At 42.2% G+C, this 11,326-nt stretch overlaps 1 pseudogene; it reads right to left on the bottom strand.

Moving 5' to 3' along the window:
- Positions 1 to 9,829: 9,829 nt before the first annotated feature.
- Positions 9,830 to 11,012, bottom strand: LOC123599989 (annotated as a pseudogene).
- Positions 11,013 to 11,326: the final 314 nt, after the last annotated feature.

An 11,326-nucleotide genomic window follows, 5' to 3' on the forward strand; every position in this document is an offset into this window, starting at 1 on the left:
AGCAAACAGTGTGGTTCAGTGTGACTACTACACAGTAAGTATATTGTAGGGAACAGAAAAGAGATGGCAGTAATAGGACAGGTGGGATAAGACTGTAATGCACCAGGCAGAGGATATTGCATTTTTCCCTGTAAGCAATGGGAAGCCATGAAGACTGAGGCACAAAAGCATAATTCAGGAAAATATCACTAATTTCATTTTAACCTAGAATTTTTCTGAAGATGGTATCACTTTATGCAAATGATACACATATCATATGCAAATGTACTTACTGCTCCCTAAAATATTTACACAATTGGATGTGGTCTGTGCAAAAAAAAAAAAAAAAAAATCTTGGTGGAAATATTTGACTCAGCAATAATATCTCTAAGTGGGGAAGCCAATTAGCCTTGGATTCAATATTTACATCCTGCGACACTGCTTTCTACCAACTAAGACCTTTTTTTAGCTTCTGTAGTAAGTTCCTTTATAATTTGCCTTCAAGGAGCTGGTGAATATCCATATCCCTCACCACAGTGTCTACTCTCAGTGCTGAGTGTAATTATCCCTACGTGAAAATGAATTCCACATGAATCTTTTGAGGAAGGCAGAGCCATTTAAGGTATTATTTAATTACAAATGAGAAGTGCATTATTTGATTCATTAAAGAAGATCATGATGCAAAGAGGCTGACCTCAAGCTGATGAAACTTTTCAAATTAAGATCCTGGGAGTGTCATTATTGGCATAAGCTTTGTTTATGGCAGGCGGGGTGGGGGAAGGGCTGCACACCTGATGAACCGCAAGCGCATCAGGAAGGAGAAATGAGGAGGTGTGCTTGTCACCTATGGGACTTTCTTGTATTTTTGAACAAAAAAAACCTTGATTTCAACCAGATATTATTTGAAAAAGGGAGATTATTACTTTCATTTCCATGAAAAGCAAGCTGCTCCTTCTCTTCTCCTCCACTGACACAAATAGTATAAAATAAGAAAGGTAATAAGTTCCATGTATCTGGTATTTTTGAGGACGGGGATGTTCTCCTTGATGCATAGAGCCTTGCAGAAGTTGTTATACACTCAATCCTGGTTTAAGCCAAATCCCAAGCCTGGGCACCTGAAAATCATTGTATATTTTACATGGATCACTACTTGTATCTTTCTTGTCATTTGTTCATTTATTCAACAAATTTTTATCTAATGCCTCTATGTAGCAGTTACTATTCTAGACACTGGGAATACAACATTGAATGAAACAGACAGAAATCTCTTTTTCCTTGGGGTTGACATTCTAATGGGGACTGATATAAAACAAACCAGATAAACAAGTAATGTATAGACTATGTGCAGATAGTGAAAGATACTGAAGAGATCAATAACGTAGGTAAGGGGAATAGGAGAAGTAGAAAGTGGTTAGGAAGGCATGTAATTTTTTTTTTTTAGTTTATTTATTTTGAGAGAGAGCTTGCACGTGCAAGTTGGGGAGGGGCAGAGAGAGGGGGTGAGAGAATCCCAAGCAGGCTCTGCACTGTCCACACGATCCTGATGCGGGGCTCACACTCACAAACCATGAAATCATGACCGAAGTTGGACACTTAACCGACTGAGCCACCCAGGCACCCCAGGCATGGCCAGGGAAGGTCTCAGTTAGATGATAGTACTATTTATCAGTATTTCTGGCTTTTCTTCTGGACACATGATAAGATTGAATTCCCTTGCTATACTGGAGTTAGAGAAGCCCAGTGGCTTGCTTTTGCTGATGAAATGGGAGTGAAAGTGATGTATGCTGCTTTGGTGTTTATGATTCTTCATGCTCTTTCTTTGCCTTCTCCAGGCATGTTCCAGTAGTGACTATTCTGTCAGCTTGAAACCTGGAGAGAGCCCAGCCACCCAAAAGGGACATGCAGTGTGACTTGTTTTAAGCTACCGAGGTGGTGAGTTTGCTTGTTACTGCAGGGTAGCCTAGCCCATCCCATCTGATTCGGTGAAAATTGATTGAAGATATGAAGGAAGTCGGGGAGTAAGAGGTGTGGACATTGGGAGAGGAGCACCCCCCAGCAAGGGTAATAGTACAAAGGCCTCGAAGTGGGAGTGTGCTTGGCATTTTAGAGTCAAATGGATGAGGAAAACAGTAATGGCAGGTGCAATCTGAGCCATGATGGACTTCCAGATCATGTAAGCTTGTGTGCGCCTTGTAAGGACTTTGACTTTTTGTCTAGACGAGATACCATTCATTAGAAGAGTAGTCACATTATCTGACTTAAATCTTTTTAACATTCCACTTGGCTGCTGGGAATAAACTGAGGTGGGGACAAGAGGAGCGGGGAGAACAGTAAGGAGGCTATTGTTCTAAATCCGGGTGAGAGAGGAGAGTTGCTTGAGTCATGGCAGTAACAGCAGAGATGTGAGAAGTGTTTGAATTTTCCATATGTTATTTTTATACGAAGCTGATAGGATTTCCTAGTGGATCAGATATGGGTTGGAAGAAAAAGAATGGAGTCAAGGATAACTACAAGGTTTTTGCCTTAGGTAAATAGAAGTGTGGAGCTGCTATTTCCTGAAATGGAGAAAACTGTGGAAAACTTGGGGAAAGCACAGGACCTCGATTTTGAGCAATATTAAGTTTGGGATGCCCATTCAACTTCCAAGTGGACAGACAGGTCCATGATGGAAACATACATTTGGGAGCCATTGGTATATCCATAGTATTTGAAATCATGAGACTCCATGCCCCAAGGGGAAAGGTGTAAAAAGAAAGGCATGCAGGTCTAAGAAATGAGCTTCTTAGCTGAATGCTAAGAGATCAGAGAGAAAAAAAGAAACAGCAAAGTGGACTGAGAAGAAGCTTCCAGTGGGGTAGCAGAAAACAAAACAAAACAAAAACAGGAAAATGTGTTGAAGGAAAAGTGTTAAATTCTGCAGATATGTCAAGAAAAATGAGGCCTGGAATGGAGCATGAGATTTAGGAAATGATGGTCACTTGTAACCTTGGTAAGAACAGTTTCGTGTCCCAACAGCATGAGGGAGCTTTGCACAAGAGATAATGAGAGAAAAGAAATGGAGACAACTCATTTAAGAAGTTTTGTTGTAAAAGGAAGTAAAGAAATGGAGCTTAACTGGGCAAGAAATGGAGCCAAGAGAAGAAAGGAAAACAGAGGGGACAAGTAATAGCTAGTTTGTAGGCAAATGGAAAAGATCCATTAGAAAGAAAAAAATTGAGGGGAGCCTGGATGACTGAGTCGGTCAGGCATCCAACTGTGTTTCAGCTCAGATCGTGATCTCGAGGTTCATGAGACTGGGTCCTGCGTTAGGCTCTGCACTGGCAGCACAGAGTCTGCTTGGGATTCTCTCTCTCCCTCTCTCTCTGCAACTCCCCGCCCCCTTCCCCTCAAAATAAATGGATAAACTTAAAAAAAAAAAAAAGGAAAAATTTGATAATGCTGGAGAGAAGGGGGAAATTGCTGGATCAGTGTCCTCAAATAGATAAGAAGAGATAAAACCTGGTGCATAAATAGGGGAGTTGGCCTTTGCTGGGGGTTCATCCAAGAGAAACAGGCATTGATGTAGGAGGTGGTGGTATATGGAGATAAGAGTGTGTGGAAGCTATCATCTGAGTGCCTATTTTTTCTTAAGCGACACTGGAAGCAAGCTCATGGGCTCAGAGTAAGTGTGGAAATTTGAGGAGAGACGAGAAGGTATAAAACAGTCACTGAGGAGAGGGAAAGTGAATGGATTAGGAAAATATACGATGATATCCAGGCAGCATTAAAGTGAGTGAACAAGAATTTAAAAGATCAATTAGCATGGTAGTGTGGTTTTCTCGGGCCACATTCAGCTGTGTGGGAGCAGGCGTGGAGCAGGTGGAGAGATGGTTTACTCGGATGGTGGGCCGCAGTAGTAGGATGGGAAGGAAAGGGGCAAGACAGTGAAGGGTTTATGCAAAAGTGCGATGATATGGTAATTACCATAGTGATAGAATTGGAGCTGGCCGATGAAGGAAGTGGGGGAATGAGCAGGCTGCGTTAAAGAACTGCATGAGGATCCAAGGACTTTTAAAAACAGTAAGCAGCGAGGGGTGCCTGGGGGGCTCAGTCGGTTAAGCATTGATCTCTGGATTCTGGCTCAGGTCATGATCTCATGGTTCGTGAGATTGAGCCCTTGTGGGGCTCTGTGCTGACAGTAAGGAGCCTGCTTGGGATTCTCTCTCTCTCTCTCTCTCTCTCTCTCTCTCTCTCCCTCCCTCTCTCTCTCTCTCTCTTTCAAAATAAATAAACATTTAAAAAAAAAAAAAAACCAGCAGTGACTATGGCTGACTGAGTACTTATAATGGACCACAGCTAGGGAAGGTGCTTCACATTAATTAATGCTAAATCACAATTAATACTAATTCACAACAACTCTACAAGGTAGGTATTAAGAATCCAAACATATGGATTGCTAACAGACTGACCTGACAAACTGTGACCACAGGTGAAGCCATGAGAGATATTTGAAATTCAATCAGTTATCATTTCAGTATCCACTATACAGTGCCTATAGTCAGTACCAATAACAAGTGTTATGTGACTCTAGGAACATGGAAGAAGCAGGGAGGCACTTACCGATCTTAAGGTTTTGCCAAGAAAATGCAAAACTCAGCCAAGAGACTAACTGGGGCAGGAGTTACAGGCTTCAGAGAAATGTGTACAAATGGACTCCAGGGACAAGAGCAACATAAACAGCTACAACCTGAAGTTGAGCTGCAGCTATAAAGTTCAGCACATCCAAGCAGTGTCAACAGCAAGAGTCCAATCAGCGTCCTGACTGAAATCTCTGGTAACATAGGAAGCAACCTCAGAAAGACAATGCGTGTATTACAAGGGGAGACACAATAGTTTTTCTAAGTGAGGTGTGAGAGGAACCACGGCAGGTGGCTGAAGCTCCAGGCGTCTTGGTTTAAACGATCTTGGGGACTTTGAATGATATTTGTATAGACAAATACAGAAAGGTTTAATATAAATATTTCAGGCTAAGGAATCCATACAAGTGTTTTATTTATTTATTTATTTATTTTTTTTTTTAAACAGTTCTTTTTTTTTTTTTTTCAACGTTTATTTATTTTTGGGACAGAGAGAGACAGAGCATGAACGGGGGGAGGGGCAGAGCGAGAGGGAGACACAGAATCGGAAACAGGCTCCAGGCTCTGAGCCATCAGCCCAGAGCCTGAAGCGGGGCTCGAACTCACGGACCGCGAGATCATGACCTGGCTGAAGTCGGACGCCCAACCGACTGCGCCACCCAGGCGCCCCCACAATAGTTTTTCTAAGTGAGGTGTGAGAGGAACCACGGCAGGTGGCTGAAGCTCCAGGCGTCTTGGTTTAAACGATCTTGGGGACTTTGAATGATATTTGTATAGACAAATACAGAAAGGTTTAATATAAATATTTCAGGCTAAGGAATCCATACAAGTGTTTTTTTTATTTATTTATTTTTTTTAAACAGTTCTTTTTTTTTTTTTTTCAACGTTTATTTATTTTTGGGACAGAGAGAGACAGAGCATGAACGGGGGGAGGGGCAGAGAGAGAGGGAGACACAGAATCGGAAACAGGCTCCAGGCTCTGAGCCATCAGCCCAGAGCCTGAAGCGGGGCTCGAACTCACGGACCGCGAGATCATGACCTGGCTGAAGTCGGACGCTCAACCGACTGCGCCACCCAGGCGCCCCGATACAAGTGTTTTTTTCTCATACAAGTGTTTTGTATTTCTGATGCTTATGTGAATTTGACCAGTAGAGACACAGTCTTGTAACTCCAACTTAAATTATGTAATTGAATACACAAATTAAATTTGTGATTTTATTTTAATTTTTTAATAATTTTTTTAATGTTTATTTATTTTTGACAGAGAGAGAAAGAGATGAGGTGGGGAGGGGCAGAGAGGGAAACACAGAATCTGAAACAGGCTTTAGGCTCCAAGCTGTCAGCACAGAGCCCGACACGGGGCTTGAACCCATGAACTGTGAGATCATGACCTGAGCTGAACTCAGATGCTTAACTGACTGAGCCACCCAGGTGCCCCTAATTTGTGATTTTGAATTTGAAGTCTCACTAAGTTTACTTAAGAGAACTACAGTTTCCCATATTTGTAAGTTTAAATTATGAGACGTACAAGTTTATATATATATATATATATATATATATATATACTAAGAAAGTTTTATTTGTTGTCAGGGAATTGAAATCCTTGAGAAAGAAAGCAAATACATGAACCATGTAAGTGCACTTTGAAATATTTGAAGATGTTCAATTAACCAAAGTCTGTAAATGAAAGCAAACATTAGTCATAGCCCCCGCCAAAAGTGATTGTTAAACTTACACATGGATTAATGATTTGAAACCAGACTTAAAAGCTTAAGGAAGTAGTCGAGTTTTCAGTTTGTAACTTCAGTAAAAAGCAGAATTTATAAAACCAAACTAAGCTTCTGATTAATCTTTCTGTGCACTAAAACTGGTCCTAAAGCCACCCCAAAACTCTTATCAACAAATATGAGGAAACTGAGGCATTCCTAGTGGCTGAGCTAGGATTTGATCCCCAGCCTGCCAGTTGCAAAACCCATGCTTTTCTCAGCATTATTCATTGCCTTTCCCTGACAAATAATTAGACAACAGTAAAGTGCAATTAACATAGAAACTTGAAAAGAAGACTTCATTCTTTCTCCCATGTCCTACAAAGCCTCAGGGTTATAATTATATCATTACCCCACAGTGCAGACTGAGGCGGAATAGGTGTTTAAGGATCAGGCTGAATTAGTATGACTTTAATTATAACACACCCTGGAAACGGCTTTTCTTACTAAATCCCTAATGTTGGTGCGTGTAAGTATGCTCTGCCAGTTTCTCATAAAAGTAGTGCATATAGAGAAAGAAGAAATCCAATAACCTATGGCTGATTATTTAAACTGTGTGTTTGTTTTATAGATAAACGGAGTTTCCTGTCCTCAAGCTTTTTCCTTAGATTGGTTCTATGTGTCCCTAGGAAGTGGGATTGCATGAAGGGGTGTTCCCTTTGAGCATTCTCATGAAAAACAAAATCCGATCTCCAAACAGATAAGATATGATTATTCTCATAAGCAGCCAGCGCCGTTGAAGCTCCAGTCAGAGCACTCAACCTATTATCAGGGACTACGCTCCAAAGATCCAGCTAATTTTAACAGAACTGTTGTAGATTACTCTATCGACAGCTTCGTCAGCAGTGCCCGGCTCCCACTGTCGCTTCATTTTCTGTTAACAGGAAGGAACGCCAGTGATGGCGGCTGAGGGCACAGTTGGTGGCCTTCCCAATAACCAGCAAGCCCTTCCCCCTTGCTAATAGATGTTCAGTGCTGCTCAGGTATCAGGCAGCCCCAGGGAAAGGCTGTGATTGTCCCAGTACTCTTTGCCAGTGAAAGGTGTATTAGTAGACACGTGACTTAGTTTTAGCCAATGGGAAATAAGGGTATGACTGCAGTAGTGGATGGGAAACTTCTGGGAAAGAGTTCTTCCCTGATACGAGGGTGGGGAGTGCTGTGAGCAAAAGCTATTCTGGCTATGCCTTCTGATGGGACACCGTCCTTTAAACAAGTGGTGACTGGAATTTCAGTAGCCATCTTGGATATGTATGAGGTAAAATTATCACTCACATCAGCACTTGCCTGGAGAGATCAAAGCTTTGTGTTGTGTTTCATCACACTAGTTCTAAGCAGTGGAACTTGATGAAGGACAATGAACTTTGAAAGACCCCAGGAATCAAATTCCCACTGGACCGAACTGAAGACCTTTTGCTGGCTGATGAACATTGAGACTGGTTTTGACAAATCCTGGACAAACTAACGGATTTACTCTGCTCTATCCAGAATACTAGTTTTCAGTCCTTAGGTAACATAACTACCACGAATCACTTCTTCAGATTTAGCACTTAAAACCCCTGACTTTTCCCCCTCAAGAAACTTTCTCAGTGAATTTCTTCACTGATACATGTCTCCTTGACTCTTAATTTAGTAAACTTGTATTTTAGATAATAGTAAATTGGGGGTGCCTGGGTGATTAAGCGACCAACTTCAGCTCAGGTCATGATCTCATGGTTTGTGAGTTCGAAACCTGAGACCAGCTCTGTGCTGACAGCTCAGAGCCTGGAGCCTGCTTCAGATTCTGTGTTTCATTGTCTCTCTGCCCCTCCCCCACTTGTGCTCTGTCTCTCAAAAATAAACAAATGTAAAAAAAAAAAGTTTTTAAAAACAGTAACCTGGTGTTTCTGTTCTATTTGCTCACATGACCATAAAAGAATCCCAGGGCTGATTCTCCAGCTTCCTTACCCTATAAGGTTGCTGAATCAACCCTGCAACCACCACTGTTGGTCACTTGCTAGTGACTTCTTCTAAGTGACCCGTAAGTATCCTATTATATCCCAAAGATCAACAAACTCCAACCTGTGGGCCAATAAATAAAGCTTTATTGGGACACAGCCGTGCTCCTTTGTTCATATATTGTCTGTGGCCACTTTCGTGCTACCCCTGCAGAGCTGAATAATTGCAATAGAGACAGCATGGCCTGCAAAGCCTTAAAATGTTTACTATCCGACCATCTACAGAAAAAGTTTGCTAACTTCAGTTTTAAGTACTATTAGATGGATTTTCTGTTACATCATATGGACGGCATGCCAAAATGATCCCTCTTCCAATTCCTAGATTCTCCCAGCAAACACCCAGTAAGATCATGGGTATTCCCCCATACACTGCTTCCTGGACCATGGACTGAATCCAACAGCTACTTAATCTAAAATCTTGTAGAACTGACCTCACCACTGTCCAGTCATCCCAGCTCTTTTTCAGGTCTGTGGCTGAGCCATGCTGTGTCTCAATAGGAATAGCACACATGTGGTCTGGAACATTCTTATAACTCTTCCCTTCCCCTTGGCTAGCTTCTATTTATCTTTTATAGCTTAGCTCAAATGCCATTCTCTCAAGAGAAGATTCTCTGATCCACCAAATAGGTCATGTCCTTATTTTATGGTCTCATGGGACACTAAATTTCTTTATCATATCACTTATCAAAAATTATAATAAGGCATGAATAGTATAATTAGTTTTTATTCTTTCCCTTCCTCTTTAGAAAAAAAGCTCTGTAAGTGCAGGGGCTATCTTATTTATGTTCTGTATCCCTAGTGCCTAGAACGATACCTTATTAGTAAGACCCACAAAATAGAGATGTAATAAATGAATGAGAAATAAGTGAATGGAACAAATAGTGCAATACATACTTTGAACCATGTGAAATCCTTTGTCCTTTATTGGACCATGTTCATCTTTCAGAAATATAGACGTGATTCAATTGTGTCAGTCTGGTGTGCTTTATATGAGTCTGAGAGTGTCCTGACAAACGTATCAAGATCTGGCACCTCAGCCACCCAACCCAGCCAGTGTGCTCCTCATTCTTCTGACATGTCAATTGCCTAATCCATTTACCTGGTGATCTTGCATTTATGTATATCAACCTCTGCCCAACCACAGAGGTAGTTCTGCCCCTCACTAGCTGCTATGTACCCTTACAGGCTACTGAACCTCTATTTTCTCATCTGTAAAATGAGGACGCAGTACATGGATCAGAGACTTCTCCTCCCACTCTGAAGAGGATATGTAAGGTCCTGCCTAAGCTCAGACACCATTACAGAAATAAGGAGGGGAAGAGGAAACAACTTGAGAAGGAGATACAGTCGTGATAGTCCTACTAACAGAATCCGCTGAACATTTACCTGGGACAGTTTTAAACCTAGAGACTATATCACCTTTCTCTTCTCTTCTCTTCTCTTCTCTTCTCTTCTTCTCTTCTCTTCTCTTCTCTTCTCTTCTCCTTTCTTTTATTTTTTTAAGAAACTTTATTTTCTATTAATCTTATTTTCCGCATTCAGTTTAAGAACCTATAGAAGAACAACTTAACACCACTTAGTGTTGTTCTTACCCATTCAATGGTCTGAGCAATGGGAGCTGCAGACCAGTCTTCAGTGGCAGACGAGGGGCTCTGGTCTGCAGTATGGAACTGCCGGATGGGCACAGAGGCCACCTGCGTGCCTTCAGGCCAGTCAGCAACCTGAGCTCGATAGCAGAACTCAAGCAGTTTGCTTGGGCTAGAGATGTCCACTCACCCTGAAATTCCTCCTTGGTCATGGCCTTTTCAGCAGTGGCCTGCTCTTTCTTTTCTATCTCTTTAGAATCTCTGTAGAAATAGATCAGGCATGATTTCCCATGGGTGTGCATGAGGGATGGTGGCACAGGTGCACAGAACTTCCCGCACCATCATGTACCACATGAGCCCCACTGAGCTCCCTTGTTGTTGCACAGGATGGCAATGTGCACACAGCATGGAGGAGAGTCTGTGATACACAGAGCAGTGGTTGGCAAGTTAACATAAGATGCCTCCACGGGAGGCTGGTGGTCAGCCCTGGGCTCAGTAACCACCAGAAGATGTGGTTCTTGGAAGTCTGCCTGGATCTGGTTATTGAAAGTTGTGGGAGTGAAGTACCCAGCAGTAGGAGTGGCTACAGTGGCACCAGCAAAATTCAGGACAGCCCACTGGCCGGTGTTCCTGGAGGCCGTGACACTGACACCAACTGGGTTTTCAATGGTAACAATGGCACAAGCCATCAGTGGAAGCTTCTTCCAGGTCCCCTTCAGATTTATGATGTAGATGCCATCACTTTAACTTTTGTAGACGTACTTTCCATTTGGAAGTCGAGTTGGTGCCACCTAAGTAGGTTCCTGCTGCAAGGAATTTAAGGATATCTTCCTTCTTCATTTGCAAGACATCAAAGGGTCTGGACATTGTGAAGTGAAATGAATGAAATAAAGCCTGCATTATTTTTCATTGGCAAATCTAAGTTTTCTCCCTCCATCATCAAGAATGAGATCTTGAGAGCAAAATGGATCCCCAAGGAAAATGTCATTTTCAATTATAATGGCAACTTTCATTGAGTCTAAATCAAAGTTTCAATCTCTCTTGCAATTAAAACTTCTATTCTCCCCAATATCCTCCAATTTGTAATCCTCAACACAGACCTGAGTCAAGGTCAGGGAACTCTTAGTAGGGAGTGGGAGTTGTGTGTCTGGGTCTGTTCTCCTCCCACCACTGGAGGGGAGGTGGAAGGGAGGGGAAGGGGAAGAGACAGAAACACCCTTTCCTAGCTGCTGCTGCTTCTGTCTTAGGTTTCCACTGGCTAAGACTGCCTGTCTGTGATTGGAGGCTTCCCCACCCTCAGTCTCTGGAGCACTGGGTGTGTGGGTTATTGGGATGCACCCCCAGGACTATGCAATGTGAAGCTCCCTGACATTAGTCGGAATGAT

Source organism: Leopardus geoffroyi, chromosome C1 (assembly GCF_018350155.1).
Source record: "Leopardus geoffroyi isolate Oge1 chromosome C1, O.geoffroyi_Oge1_pat1.0, whole genome shotgun sequence".
NCBI lineage: Eukaryota > Metazoa > Chordata > Mammalia > Carnivora > Felidae > Leopardus > Leopardus geoffroyi.